The sequence below is a fragment of the Triticum urartu genome, chromosome 2A, assembly GCF_056163025.1.
Source record: "Triticum urartu cultivar PI428250 chromosome 2A, HENAU_Tu73, whole genome shotgun sequence".
NCBI lineage: Eukaryota > Viridiplantae > Streptophyta > Magnoliopsida > Poales > Poaceae > Triticum > Triticum urartu.
In genome coordinates this window covers 250,776,587-250,793,268 of record NC_141874.1, presented here as the reverse complement: position 1 = coordinate 250,793,268, position 16,682 = coordinate 250,776,587, and positions in this window count along the sequence as shown.

The following is a 16,682-nucleotide window of genomic DNA, read 5'->3' as shown; positions in this document are numbered from 1 at the left end:
GATCTGCATTGCCTTTTTTATCAAATCTGCATCAACCAGATCAAAAAGCTTGGCAGGATCCATGTAACATATGCGGGGGACTCGCATGTCAGGCTCCGCAGTTTTGCCACGGATAAGGCAGTCAAGGTACATTAGTACAGGCCCTATGGCACAGCCTGTGATTGCCTTCCCCATGGTATGACCACTTTGGTACTTGGCAACAGCCCTTCTAAGCTCATCAACCATCAGCTAGCAATAATCCATATTAGCCATGTCCTCAAAGACGAGACCCTCAAACATTGCTGCCTCTTTGGAAACACGCGGGGCAGATCCAGGCAACACAACCTTCATAAACACAATAATGAAGAACACTTTCAGAGCAAGGTCATCTTTGCTAGGATCCTTGACGAGCACCTTGAGCTTATTCCTCAAATCCTTTGTCTTGATATCTTTGTCCCTGCTAATGTCAAGCTCCGATCTTAACTTCATCAGAGCGTCATCATATCCGTCCTCTGACGGCCTTGGCGCAGAACGACCACCACGAGGGAAAACAAATAATTGCTATATACCATCGCTAGTGATGCGAAGCTTCTTATTAGCTTCACCCATGTCAAGAGTCATTGTATCACAATCTATCCTCAGGTACAAAACTCCCATCAGAGGGTGGGAAATGTTTGACTTCACCCTCCACCTAAAGATAGAACCAAAACCAGATGCATGAACCCTAGGCACATGCCGACTCTCGAGCAATTTAGCACAATATTCAACCTCTCTCAACGAACATCGCACAGTTAAGTTCAATTTCTGTTGGTCACCTTCATCCAAGGCAACTTTTCCGGCATTGCCTCCCACCGGCTTGACCGGACTCATGACTCTAACAGGCTGTAAATGAAAACAAAAAAGCCACACCTTAAAAAATGAATATAGAAAACAACAAAAGCATATGAATGCAAGTAAAAAGAAAAAGAAAAGATTGCACAAGTTCAACTATTAAAACAACATCAGTACCACCCCTCAATTGATGCAAACAATGATCAGCCTAACCTGGCCGCAATACCAGCCGAAACACAATTAAATCATTGCAAGTACAACTAGTATGTCACATGCAGTACAAAACACAAACCACTGCAAACAATGAATATAGAAAACAAAACAAGCATACGAATGTAAGTAAAAAAAAGATTGCACAAGTTCAACTATTAAAACAACATCAGTACCACCCTCAATTAATCAATACAATGACAAGCCTCACCTGGCCAGCATACCACCCCAAGCACAAATTAAATCATTACAATTACAATTAGTAAGTCACATGCACAAAAAAACACATACCACTTCAAACAATGAATATAGGAAACAAAACAAGCATGTGAAGGCAAGTAAAACAAAGAAAAGTTTGCACAAGTTCAACTATTAAAACAACATAAGTACCACAATCAAAATAGATGCAAAACAATGACCAGCCTCACCTGGCCAGCATACCAGCCCAAACACAATTAAATCATTGCAAATACAACTAGCAAGACACATGCAGTACAAAACACATACCACTTCAAATTCATCTTCTGAATCAACTTCAATATCATCTTCTTCAGATGCAGAATCTTTTGCTTCAACACGAGCACACTTCTTCACACCTTTGTTCACTTTTGCAGGATGAACTTTACGCTTCTTATTTTCTTTCAACAAAGTCCGCTCTTGAAGAGGAGACGAAGAAGGCTTCTTATTTGTCAAACCTCGTGGACTCCGACGAACAGAGGAGCCACCAAGTTTGCTTGGACCAATTTTCACAGCAAAACTATCCGCATCAGCTTTGCTATTACCAGGTTGGGAAACAGCTATCACACGTGGACTACACCTCTGTGTGCCATCAGGATTTCGATCTGACATCTTCCTCTTCAAAACAACTTTCTTCTCCTTAACTCCATCACGATCAAACACTTGCGTCAAACGAGTTTGCATCAAGTTTGTCTTCACAAGCATGTCACTTCCATGAGATCCGACATGAACAGTTGAAAAACCCGCATCACCACCTTCATCGCCTACACATTTAGGAGCTTGAGCAACATCAACATCACTTTCTGGCACACAGGCAGCCTTTTGACGCTGTTCCAATTCCTTTCTCTTCTGGAATTCATACTTCTTCTTTCTTATCCTTTCATCCTCGAGCTGTAACAGCATAGGAACATCCTCAGCTTGGGTAATAGGCTCAGTGCCATGAACACTTTGAGACTGAGTAACAGACAACTGCAAGCTGCCATCACCATCATCAACGTTAAGTGAATACATTGCACCATTAATATCTTTAACAACATCAGCAAAGTCCTCTGGAACACCATGGCTGTCATTAACTGCATAAACTAATAACATAACCACGCACATAAAAAATTAAAACACAATTAACATTGCAAACACAAAAGATAAATAAAGCGCATTGCATCAGACACAAAACAAAACGGAACAACTGATGTAACTAAGCATATATATGTATTAAAGGCTGATAAAAATAGAGCAAATATAAGGGAAACACCAGCAACATTCGCAAGTTCTTCTAGAGGATTTGGTGTCTCAAAAATAACATTCACAAGATCTTGAAAGCATTCTGATTTGTCAGAATCAGGAGGCACCGGCACTCCAACATCTGCAACAACATCATAATTAGCAAAAAAAGTACAAGAACAATCAATCAGTTCAACTATGTGAACACTACAAGTTCACCGAATAAAACAAATATGAACCCACCACTTGCAGAACAAACTTCAGAAAACACAACTCTTTCAACACCATACTAGTTCTTCATTGACTACAACAACCTATTCAAATGCCAGGACAGCAGTTCAAAATCACATGGTGATAAGTACTACATCCTGTCTGCATGTTGCATCAACTGCCAAAACCATACACGCCATACAATCCAGGACAAAATTAACACATATCAAAATACATACAACTTATAAAGTCGATAAGACAACAACTGTACAACATAAAAAGATCTATTAAAACATCATCCAAAATACAGGGAAAATCACCTGCATTCAATTTGTCCAGACTGGATGATGTACCCATTGAGATCTACAGTCCTAAAATCGGCCGAACCAGATCTGCAAGACACATGAACAAAAATTAGGGATTTGAACTATTTCAGAAATGAAGCACGCCATACAAAAGCAAAACTCTTACCAGCAAACACAAAATCCGCCACGCAATCCAGTATCACTGCCGCCAAACACTCGTTCAACAGCAAAGGAACCCTAGCGAGTGCAGCCTGGGACAGCAAAGAGAGCAAGAGATTAGAAATAGAGAGAAAATCTGAACATAAGAGGACGCAAGCAAAGTCAATGGCAGAGCAAAAAGAACAAAAAAGAGCACCCGGACCTCCACCCCTGGGGTTGAGCCCTCCGGCCGACGCTCCCGCGGCGAAACAGGAGTAACAACTCCCGCTCCGAGAAGAGAAGAAGACGGGAACGAAGACGGAATCGATTTGGGGACGGGAGAGGAGCGGAACGGGGAAGATAGGAGGTTAAAAGGTGAGTGGGAGGGTTAAAAGATGACTGGGAGAAAACGGATGCCTAAAGCACACAACCGTGGCGAAGCCCACTATCTCTAGACAGTTACAAAAGATAATACCAAAAATCAAATACAAATAAAAAAATTAATATACATGGTGAAAACAAACGGCTAAAGTTCAAATAATAACTCACAATAGTACAGAAAATATTACCAAAAAAGTACAAATGAAAAAACAATTCATAATGGTGATGTTTTTCCCCTAAAAAATAAAGATAAGATAATGTGGCAAGTCATGTTACGGACTCGCCTCCGCATGCGACGCCGCGGCACGCCGCGTCGTCGCCTGCTACGGCTCGTTCCTGGCTCGGCCTCACCGGGATGGGGGAGGGGGGACCCCCCCTCCCCCCCGGATCGGCCTCGCGCTAACGCGGTAGTGCGCTCGTTTGATAGGCGCAGTGCGGTTATTCTGTTTCCCCCCACCCCACCCCACGCACCCACACCCCTAAGATAGATAATGGGGCAAAGTCCATACAAGGAAGATGTGTCAGTACAACTATGCCCCTCGGTACGGTTCGGTGCGGGAGCAAGTCATGTTTCCCCCACGCACCCACACCCCTAAAGATAGAAAACGCGGTTATTTTGTTTCCCCACGCACCCACACCCCTAAGATAAGATAATGGGGCAAGTCATGTTACGGACTCGCCTCCGCATGCGACGCCGCGGCACGCCGCGTCGTCGCCTGCTACGGCTCGTTCCTGGCTCGGCCTCGCCGGGATGGGGGACGGCTTGGCCTCACGCTAACGCGGCAGTGCGCTCGTTTGACAGGCGTAGTGCGGTTATTCTGTTTCCCCCCACCCCATCCCACGCACCCACACCCCTAAGATAGATAATGGGGCAAAGTCCATACAAGGAAGATGTGTCAGTACAACTATGCCCCTCGGTACGGTTCGGTGCGAGGGCAAGTCATGTTTCCCCCACGCACCCACACCCCTAAAGATAGAAAACGTGGTTATTCTTTTTCCCGACGCACCACACCCCTAAGATAAGATAATGGGGCAAGTCATGTTACGGACTTGCCTCCGCATACGACGCCGCGGCACGCCGCGTCGTCGCCTGCTACGGCTCGTTCCTGGCTCGGCCTCGCCGGGATGGGGGAGGGGGGTCCCGACCCCCCATCCCCCCCGGCTCGGCCTCGCGCTAACGCGGCAGTGTGCTCGTTTGACAGGCGCAGTGCGGTTATTCTGTTTCCCCCCACCCCACCCCACGCACCCACACCCCTAAGATAGATAATGGGGCAAAGTCCATACAAGGAAGATGTGTCAGTACAACTATGCCCCTCGGTACGGTTCGGTGCGGGGGCAAGTCATATTTCCCCCACGCACCCACACCCCTAAAGATAGAAAACGCGGTTATTCTGTTTCCCCATGCACCCACACCCCTAAGATAAGATAATGGGGCAAGTCATGTTACGGACTCGCCTCCGCATGCGACGCCGCGGCACGCCGCGTCGTCGCCTGCTACGGCTCGTTCCTGGCTCGGCCTCGCCGGGATGGGGGAGGGGGGTGCACTCGTTTGAGAGGCGCAGTGCGGTTATTCTGTTTCCCCCCACCCCACGCCACGCACCCACACCCCTAAGATAGATAATGGGGCAAAGTCCATACAAGGAAGATGTGTCAGTACAACTATGCCCCTCGGTACAGTTCGGTGCGGGGGCAAGTCATGTTTCCCCCACGCACCCACACCCCTAAAGATAGAAAACGCGGTTATTCTGTTTCCCCATGCACCCACACCCCTAAGATAAGATAATGGGGCAAGTCATGTTACGGACTCGCCTCCGTATGAGACGCCGCGGCACGCCGCGTCGTCGCCTGCTACGGCTCGTTCCTGGCTCGGCCTCGCCGGGATGGGGGAGGGGGGTCCCGACCCCCCCTCCCCCCCGGCTCGGCCTCGCGCTAACGCGACAGTGCGCTCGTTTGACAGGCGCAGTGCGGTTATTCTGTTTCTCCCCACCCCAACCCACACACCCACACCCCTAAGATAGATAATGGGGCAAAGTCCATACAAGGAAGATGTGTCAGTACAACTATGCCCCTCGGTACGGTTCGGTGCGGGAGCAAGTCATGTTTCCCCCACGCACCCACACCCCTAAAGATAGAAAACGGGGTTATTCTGTTTCCCCAGGCACCCACACCCCTAAGATAAGATAATGGGGCAAGTCATGTTACGGACTCGCCTCCGCATGCGACGCCGCGGCACGCCGCGTCTTCGCCTGCTACGGCTCGTTCCTGGCTCGGCCTCGCCAGGATGGGGGATGGCTCAGCCTCGCGCTAACGTGGCAGTGCCCTTGTTTGACAGGCGTAGTGCGGTTATTTTGGTTCCCCCCACCCCACCCCACGCACCCACACCCCTAAGATAGATAATGGGGCAAAGTCCATACAAGGAAGATGTGTCAGTACAACTATGCCCCTCGGTACGGTTCGGTGCGGTGGCAAGTCATGTTTCCCCCATGCACCCACGACCCTAAAGATAGAAAACGCGGTTATTCTGTTTCCCCACGCACCCACACCCCTAAGATAAGATAATGGGGCAAGTCATGTTACGGACTCGCCTCCGCATGCGACGCCGCGGCACGCCACGTCGTCTCCTGCTACGGCTCGTTCCTGGTTCGGTCTCGCCGGGATGGGGGAGGGGGGTCCCGACCCCCCTCCCCCCCGGCTCGGCCTCGCGCTAACGCGGCAGTGCGCTCGTTTGACTAGCGCAGTGCGGTTATTCTGTTTCCCCCCACCCCACCCCACGCACCCACACCCCTAACATAGATATTGGGCCAAGTCCATAGAAGGAAGATGTGTCAGTACAACTATGCCCCCGGTACGGTTCGGTGCGGGAGCAAGTCATGTTTCCCCCACGCACCCACACCCCTAAAGATAGAAAACGCGGTTATTCTGTTTCCCCACGCACCCACACCCCTAAGATAAGATAATGGGGCAAGTCATGTCATGGACTCGCCTCCGCATGCGACGCCGCGGCACGCCGCGTCGTCGCCTGCTACGGCTCGTTCCTGGCACGGCCTCGCCGGGATGGGGGACGACTCGGCCTCACGCTAACGCGGCAGTGCGCTCTTTTGACAGGCGTAGTGCGGTTATTCAGTTTCCCCCCACCCCACCCCACCCCACGCACCCACACCCCTAAGATAGATAATGGGGCAAAGTCCATACAAGGAAGATGTGTCGGTACAACTATGCCCCTCGGTACGGTTCGGTGCGGTGGCAAGTCATGTTTCCCCCATGCACCCACACCCCTAAAGATAGAAAACGCGGTTATTCTATTTCCCCACGCACCCACACCCCTAAGATAAGATAATGGGGCAAGTCATGTTACGGACTCGCCTCTGCATGCGACGCCACGGCACGCCGCGTCATCGCCTGCTACGGCTCGTTCCTGGCTCGGCCTCACCGGGATGGGGGAGGGGGGGTCCCGACCCCCCTCCCCCTGGCTCGGGCTCGCGCTAACGCGGTAGTGCGCTCGGTTGACAGGCGCAGTGCGGTTATTCTGTTTCCCCCCACCCCACCCCACCCAACGCACCCACACACCTAAGATAGATAATCGGGCAAAGTCCATACAAGGAAGATGTGTCAGTACAACTATGCCCCTCGGTACGGTTCGGTGCGGGAGCAAGTCATGTTTCCCCCACGCACCCACACCCCTGAAGATAGAAAACGCGGTTATTTTGTTTCCCCACGCACCCACACCCCTAAGATAAGATAATGGGGCAAGTCATGTTACGGACTCGCCTCCGCATGCGACGCCGCGGCACGCCGCGTCGTTGCCTGCTACGGCTCGTTCCTGGCTCGGCCTTGCCGGGATGGGGGACGGCTCGGCCTCACGCTGACGCGGCAGTGCGCTCGTTTGACAGGCGTAGTGCGGTTATTCTGTTTCCCCCCACCCCATCCCACGCACCCACACCCCTAAGATAGATAATGGGGCAAAGTCCATACAAGGAAGATGTGTCAGTACAAATATGCCCCTCGGTACGGTTCGGTGCGGTGGCAAGTCATGTTTCCCCCACGCACCCACACCCCTAAAGATAGAAAATGCGGTTATTCTGTTTCCCCACGCACCCAAACCCCTAAGATAAGATAATGGGGCAAGTCATGTTACGGACTCGCCTCCGCATGCTACGCCGCGGCACGCCGCGTCGTCGCCTGCTATGGCTCGTTCCTACCTCGGCCTCACCGGGATGGGGGAGGGGGGTCCCGACCCCCCTCCCCCCCGGCTCGACCTCGCGCTAACGCGGCAGTGCGCTCGTTTGACAGGCGCAGTGCGGTTATTCTGTTTCCACACACCCCACCCCACGCACCCACACCCCTAAGATAGATAATGGGGCAAAGTCCATACAAGGAAGATGTGTCAGTACAACTATGCCCCTCGGTACGGTTCGGTGCGGTGGCAAGTCATGTTTCCCCCATGCACCCACGACCCTAAAGATAGAAAACGCGGTTATTCTGTTTCCCCACGCACCCACACCCCTAAGATAAGATAATGGGGCAAGTCATGTTACGGACTCGCCTCCGCATGCGACGCCACGGCACGCCGCGTCGTCTCCTGCTACGGCTCGTTCCTGGCTCGGCTTCGCCGGGATGGGGGAAGGGGGCCCCGACCCCCCTCTCCCCGGCTCGGCCTCGCGCTAACGCGGCAGTGCGCTCGTTTGACAGGCGCAGTGCGGTTATTCTGTTTCCGCCCACCCCACCCCACGCACCCACACCCCTAAGATAGATAATGGGGCAAAGTCCATACACGGAAGATGTGTAAGTACAACTATGCCCCTCGGTACGGTTCGGTGCGGGAGCAAGTCATGTTTCCCCCACGCACCCACACCCCTAAAGATAGAAAACGGGGTTATTCTGTTTCCCCACGCACCCACACCCCTAAGATAAGATAATGGGGCAAGTCATGTTATGGACTCGCCTCCACATGCGACGCCGCGGCACGCCGCATCGTCGCCTGCTACGGCTCGTTCCTGGCTCGGCCTTGCCGGGATGGGGGACGGCTCGGCCTCACGCTGACGCGGCAGTGCGCTCGTTTGACAGGCGTAGTGCGGTTATTCTGTTTCCCCCCACCCCATCCCACGCACCCACACCCCTAAGATAGATAATGGGGCAAAGTCCATACAAGGAGGATGTGTCAGTACAAATATGCCCCTCGGTACGGTTCGGTGCGGTGGCAAGTCATGTTTCCCCCACGCACCCACACCCCTAAAGATAGAAAATGCGGTTATTCTGTTTCCCCACGCACCCAAACCCCTAAGATAAGATAATGGGGCAAGTCATGTTACGGACTCGCCTCCGCATGCTACGCCGCGGCACGCCGCGTCGTCGCCTGCTATGGCTCGTTCCTACCTCGGCCTCACCGGGATGGGGGAGGGGGGTCCCGACCCCCCTCCCCCCCGGCTCGACCTCGCGCTAACGCGGCAGTGCGCTCGTTTGACAGGCGCAGTGCGGTTATTCTGTTTCCACCCACCCCACCCCACGCACCCACACCCCTAAGATAGATAATGGGGCAAAGTCCATACAAGGAAGATGTGTCAGTACAACTATGCCCCTCGGTACGGTTCGGTGCGGTGGCAAGTCATGTTTCCCCCATGCACCCACGACCCTAAAGATAGAAAACGCGGTTATTCTGTTTCCCCACGCACCCACACCCCTAAGATAAGATAATGGGGCAAGTCATGTTACGGACTCGCCTCCGCATGCGACGCCACGGCACGCCGCGTCGTCTCCTGCTACGGCTCGTTCCTGGCTCGGCTTCGCCGGGATGGGGGAAGGGGGGCCCCGACCCCCCTCTCCCCGGCTCGGCCTCGCGCTAACGCGGCAGTGCGCTCGTTTGACAGGCGCAGTGCGGTTATTCTGTTTCCGCCCACCCCACCCCACGCACCCACACCCCTAAGATAGATAATGGGGCAAAGTCCATACACGGAAGATGTGTAAGTACAACTATGCCCCTCGGTACGGTTCGGTGCGGGAGCAAGTCATGTTTCCCCCACGCACCCACACCCCTAAAGATAGAAAACGGGGTTATTCTGTTTCCCCACGCACCCACACCCCTAAGATAAGATAATGGGGCAAGTCATGTTATGGACTCGCCTCCACATGCGACGCCGCGGCACGCCGCATCGTCGCCTGCTACGGCTCGTTCCTGGCTCGGCCTCGCCGGGATGGGGGACGGCTCGGCCTCACGCTAACACGGCAGTGCGCTCGTTTGACAGGCGTAGTGCGGTTATTCTGTTTCCCCCCACCCCATCCCACGCACCCACACCCCTAAGATAGATAATGGGGCAAAGTGCACACAAGGAAGATGTGTCAGTACAACTATGCCCCTCGGTACGGTTCGGTGCGGTGGCAAGTCATGTTTCGCCCACGCACCCACACCCCTAAAGATAGAAAACGCGGTTATTCTGTTTCCCCACGCACCCACACCCCTAAGATAAGATAATGGGGCAAGTCATGTTATGGACTCGCCTCCGCATGCGACGCCGCGGCACGCCGCGTCGTCGCCTGCTATGGCTCGTTCCTGGCTCGGCCTCACCGGGATGGGGGAGGGGGGTCCCGACCCCCCTCCCCCCCCGGCTCGGCCTCGCGCTAACGCGGCAGTGTGCTCGTTTGACAGGCGCAGTGCGGTTATTCTGTTTCCCCCCACCCCACCCCACGCACCAACACCCCTAAGATAGATAATGGAGCAAAGTCCATACAAGGAAGATGTGTCCGTACAACTATGCCCCTCGGTACGGTTCGGTGCGGGGCAAGTCATGTTTCCCCCACGCACCCACACCCCTAAAGATAGAAAACGCGGTTATTCTGTTTCCGCACGCACCCAAACCCCTAAGATAAGATAATGGGGCAAGTCATGTTACGGACTCGCCTCCGCATGCGACGCCGCGGCACGCCGCGTCGTCTCCTGCTACGGCTCGTTCCTGGCTCGGCCTCGCCGGGATGAGGGGGGCCCCCCGGCTTGGCCTCGCGCTAACGTGGCAGTGCGCTCGTTTGACAGGCGCAGTGCGGTTATTCTGTTTCCCCCCACCCCACCCCACGCACCCACACCCCTAAGATAGATAATGGGGCAAAGTCCATACAAGGAAGATGTGTAAGTACAAGTATGCCCGTCGGTACGGTTCGGTGCGGGAGCAAGTCATGTTTCCCCCACGCACCCACACCCCTAAAGATAGAAAACGCGGTTATTCTGTTTCCCCACGCACCCACACCCCTAAGATAAGATAATGGGGCAAGTCATGTTACGGACTCGCCTCCGCATGCGACGCCATGGCACGCCGCGTCGTCTCCTGCTACGGCTCGTTCCTGGCTCGGCTTCACCGGGATGGGGGAAGGGGGGCCCCGACCCCCCTCCCCCCGGCTCGGCCTCGCGCTAACGCGGCAGTGCGCTCGTTTGACAGGCGCAGTGCGGTTATTCTGTTTCCGCCCACCCCACCCCACGCACCCACACCCCTAAGATAGATAATGGGGCAAAGTCCATACACGGAAGATGTGTAAGTACAACTATGCCCCTCGGTACGGTTCGGTGCGGGAGCAAGTCATGTTTCCCCCACGCACCCACACCCCTAAAGATAGAAAACGGGGTTATTCTCTTTCCCCACGCACCCACACCCCTAACATAAGATAACGGGGCAAGTCATGTTACGGACTCGCCTCCGCATGCGACGCCACGGCACGCCGCGTCGTCTCCTGCTACGGCTCGTTCCTGGCTCGGCTTCGCCGGGATGGGGGAAGGGGGGCCCCGACCCCCCTCCCCCCGGCTCGGCCTCGCGCTAACGCGGTAGTGCGCTCGTTTGACAGGCGCAGTGCGGTTATTCTGTTTCCGCCCACCCCACCCCACGCACCCACACCACTAAGATAGATAATGGGGCAAAGTCCATACACGGAAGATGTGTAAGTACAACTATGCCCCTCGGTACGGTTCGGTGCGGGAGGAAGTCATGTTTCCCCCACGCACCCACACCCCTAAAGATAGAAAACGGGGTTATTCTCTTTCCCCACGCACCCACACCCCTAACATAAGATAACGGGGCAAGTCATGTTACGGACTCGCCTCCGCATGCGACGCCGCGGCACGCCGCGTCGTCGCCTGCTACGGCTCGTTCCTGGCTCGGCCTCACCGGGATGGGGGGTCGGGCCCGACCCCCCGCTCCCCCCCGGCTCGGCCTCGCGCTAACGCGGCAGTGCGCTCGTTTGACAGGCGCAGTGCGGTTATTCTGTTTCCCCCCACCCCACCCCACGCACCCACACCCCTAAGATATATAATGGGGCAAAGTCCATACAAGGAAGATGTGTCAGTACAACTATGCCCCTCAGTACGGTTTGGTGCGGGAGCAAGTCATGTTTCCCCCATGCACCCACACCCCTAAAGATAGAAAACGCGGTTATTCTGTTTCCCCATGCACCCACACCCCTAAGATAAGATAATGGGGCAAGTCATGTTACGGACTCGCCTCCCCATGCAACGCCGTGGCACGCCGCGTCGTCGCCTGCTACGGCTCGTTCCTGGCTCGGCCTCGCGCTAACGCGGCAGTGCGCTCGTTTGACAGGCGTAGTGTGGTTACTCTGTTTCCCCCCACCCCACCCCACGCACCCACACCCCTAAGATAGATAATGGGGTAAAGTCCATACAAGGAAGATGTGTCAGTACAACTATGCCCCTCGGTACGGTTCGGTGCGGGGGCAAGTCATGTTTCCCCCACGCACCCACACCCCTAAAGATAGAAAACGCGGTTATTCTGTTTCCCCACGCACCCACACCCTTAAGATAAGATTATGGGGCAAGTCATGTTACATACTCGCCTCCGCATGCGACGTCGCGGCACACCGCGTCGTCTCTTGCTACGGCTCGTTCCTGGCTCGGCCTCGCCGGGATGGGGGAGGGGGGGTCCCGACCCCCCTCCCCCCCGGCTCGGCCTCGCGCTAACGCGGCAGTGCGCTCGTTTGACAGGCGTAGTGCGGTTATTCTGTTTCCCCCCACCCCACCCCACGCATCCACACCCCTAAGATAGATAATGGGGCAAACTCCATAAATGGAAGATGTATCAGTACAACTATGCCCCTCGGTATAGTTCGGTGCAGGAGCAAGTCATGTTTCCCCCACGCACCCACACCCCTAAAGATAGAAAACACGGTTATTCTGTTTCCCCACGCACCCACACCCCTAAGATAAGATAATGGGGCAAGTCATGTTACGGACTCGCCTGCGCATGCGACGCCGCGGCACGCCGCGTGGTCGCCTGTTACGGCTCGTTCCTGGCTCGGCCTCGCCGGGATGGGGGACGGCTCGGCCTCGCGCTAACGCGGCAGTGCGCTCGTTTGACAGGCGTAGTGCGGTTATTCTATTTCCCCCACCCCACCCCACGCACCCACACCCCTAAGATAGATAATGGGGCAAAGTCCATACAAGGAAGATGTGTCAGTACAACTATGTCCCTCGGTATGGTTCGGTGCGGGGGCAAGTCATGTTTCCCCCACGCACCCACACCCCTAAAGATAGAAAACGCGGTTATTCTGTTTCCCCACGGACCCACACCCCTAAGATAAAATAATGGGGCAAGTCATGTTACGGACTCGCCTCCGCATGCGACGCCGCGGCACGCCGCGTCATCGCCTGCTACGGCTCGTTCCTTGCTCTGCCTAGCCGGGATGGGGGAGGGGGGGTCCCGACCCCCCTGCCCACCCCGGCTCGGCCTCGCGCTAACGCGGCAGTGCGCTCGTTTGACAGGCGCAGTGTGGTTATTCTGTTTCCCCCACCCCACCCCACGCACCCACACCCCTAAGATAGATAATGGGGCAAAGTCCATACAAGGAATATGTGTCAGTACAACTATGCTCCTCGGTGCAGTTCGGTGCGGGGGCAAGTCATGTTTCCCCCACGCACCCACACCCCTAAAGATAGAAAACGCGGTTATTCTGCTTCCCCACGCACCCACACCCGTAAGATAAGATAATGGGGCAAGTCATGTAACGGACTCGCCTCCGCAAGTGACGCCGCGGCACGCCGCGTCGTCGCCCGCTACGGCTCGTTCCTGGCTCGGCCTTGCTGGGATGGGGGAGGGGGGGTCCCGACCCCCCTGCCCCTGGCTCGGTCTCGCGCTAACGCGGCAGTGCGCTCGTTTGACAGGCGCAGTGCGGTTATTCTGTTTTCCCCCACGCCACCCCACGCACCCATACCCCTAAGAGAGATAATGGGGCAAAGTCCATACAAGGAAGATGTGTCAGTACAACTATGCCCCTCGGTATGGTTCGGTGCGGGGGCAAGTCATGTTTCCCCCATGCACCCACACCCCTAAAGATAGAAAACGCGGTTATTCTGTTTCCCCACGCGCCCACACCCCTAAGATAAGATAATGGGGCAAGTCATGTTACGAACTCGCCTCCGCATGCGATGCCGCGGCACGCCGCGTCGTCACCTACTACGGCTCGTTCCTGGCTCGGCCTCGCTGGGATGGGGGAGGGTGGGTCCCGACCCCCCTCCCTCCCGGCTCGGCCTCGTGCTAAGGCGGCAGTGCGCTCGTTTGACAGGCGCAGTGCGGTTATTCTGTTTCCCCCCACCCCACCCCACGCACCCACACCCCTAAGATAGATAATGGGGCAAAGTCCATACACGGAAGATGTGTAAGTACAACTATGCCCCTCGGTACGGTTCGGTGCAGGGGCATTCATGTTTCCCCCACGCACCCACACCCCTAAAGATAGAAAACGCGGTTATTCTGTTTCCCCACGCACCCACACCCCTAAGATAATATAATGAGGCAAGTCAGGTTACGGACTCGCCTCCGCATGAGACGCTGCGGCACGCCGCGTCGTCGCCTGCTACGGCTCGTTCCTGGCTCGGCCTCGGCGGGATGGGGGAGGGGGGGTCTTGACCCCCCTCCCCCCCGGCTCGGCCGCGCGCTAACGCGGCAGTGCGCTCGTTTGACAGGCGCAGTGCGGTTATTCTGTTTCCCCAACCCACCCCACGCACCCACACCCCTAAAGATAGATAATGGGGCAAAGTCCATACAAGGAAGATGTGTCAGTACAACTATGCCCCTCGGTACGGTTCGGTGCGGGGGCATGTCATGCTTCCCCCACGCACCCACACCCCTAAAGATAGAAAACGCGGTTATTCTGTTTCCCCACACACCCACACCCCTAAGATAAGATAATGGGGCAAGTCATGTTACGGACTCGCCTCCGCATGCGACGCTGCGGCACGCCGCGTCGTCGCCTGCTACGGCTCGTTCCTGGCTCGGCCTCGCCGGGATGGGGGAGGGGGTCCCGACCCCCCTCCCCCCGGCTCGGCCTCGCGCTAACGCGGCAGTGCGCTCGTTTGACAGGCGCAGTGTGGTTATTCTATTTCCCCCACCCCACCCCACGCACCCACACCCCTAAGATAGATAATGGGGCAAAGTCCATACAAGGAAGATGTGTCAGTACAACTATGCCCCTCGGTACGGTTCGGTGCGGGGGCAAGTCATATTTCCCCCACGCACCCACACCCCTAAAGATAGAAAACGCGGTTATTCTGTTTCCCCACGCACCCACACCCCTAAGATAAGATAATGGGGCAAGTCATGTTACGGACTCTCCTCCGCATGAGACGCCGCGGCACGCCGCGTCGTCGCCTGCTACGGCTCGTTCCTGGCTCGGCCTCGCCGGGATGGGGGACGGCTCGGCCTCACGCTAACACGGCAGTGCGCTCGTTTGACAGGCGTAGTGCGGTTATTCTGTTTCTCCCCACCCCATCCCACGCACCCACACCCCTAAAGATAGATAATGGGGCAAAGTGCACACAAGGAAGATGTGTTAGTACAACTATGCCCCTCGGTACGGTTCGGTGCGGGGGCAAGTCATGCTTCCCCCACGCACCCACACCCCTAAAGATAGAAAACGCGGTTATTCTGTTTCCCCACACACCCACACCCCTAAGATAAGATAATGGGGCAAGTCATGTTACGGACTCGCCTCCGCATGCGACGCCGCGGCACGCCGCGTCGTCGCCTGCTACGGCTCGTTCCTGGCTCGGCCTCGCCGGGATGGGGGAGGGGGTCCCGACCCCCCTCCCCCCGGCTCGGCCTCACGCTAACGCGGCAGTGCGCTCGTTTGACAGGCGCAGTGTGGTTATTCTATTTCCCCCACCCCACCCCACGCACCCACACCCCTAAGATAGATTATGGGGCAAAGTCCATACAAGGAAGATGTGTCAGTACAGCTATGCCCCTCGGTACGGTTCAGTGCGGGGGCAAGTCATGTTTCCCCCACGCACCCACACCCCTAAAGATAGAAAACGCGGTTATTCTGTTTCCCCACGGACCCACACCCCTAAGATAAGATAATGGGGCAAGTCATGTAACGGACTCGCCTCCACAAGTGACGCCGCGGCACGCCGCGTCGTCGCCCGCTACGGCTCGTTCCTGGCTCGGCCTTGCTGGGATGGGGGAGGGGGGGTCCCGACTCCCCTGCCCCCTGGCTCGGTCTCGCGCTAACGCGGCAGTGCGCTCGTTTGACAGGCGCAGTGCGGTTATTCTGTTTTCCCCCACGCCACCCCACGCACCCATACCCCTAAGAGAGATAATGGGGCAAAGTCCATACAAGGAAGATGTGTCAGTACAACTATGCCCCTCGGTATGGTTCGGTGCGGGGGCAAGTCATGTTTCCCCCACGCACCCACACCCCTAAAGATAGAAAACGCGGTTATTCTATTTCCCCACGCGCCCACACCCCTAAGATAAGATAATGGGGCAAGTCATGTTACGGACTCGCCTCCGCATGCGATGCCGCGGCACGCCGCGTCGTCGCCTACTACGGCTCGTTCCTGGCTCGGCCTCGCTGGGATGGGGGAGGGTGGGTCCCGACCCCCCTCCCTCCCGGCTCGGCCTCGTGCTAACGCGGCAGTGCGCTCGTTTGACAGGCGCAGTGCGGTTATTCTGTTTCCCCCCACCCCACCCCACGCACCCACACCCCTAAGATAGATAATGGGGCAAAGTCCATACACGGAAGATGTGTAAGTACAACTATGCCCCTCAGTACGGTTCGGTGCAGGGGCAAGTCATGTTTCCCCCACGCACCCACACCCCTAAAGATAGAAAACGCGGTTATTCTGTTTCCCCACGCACCCACACCCCTAAGATAAGATAATGGGGCAAGTCAGGTTACGGACTC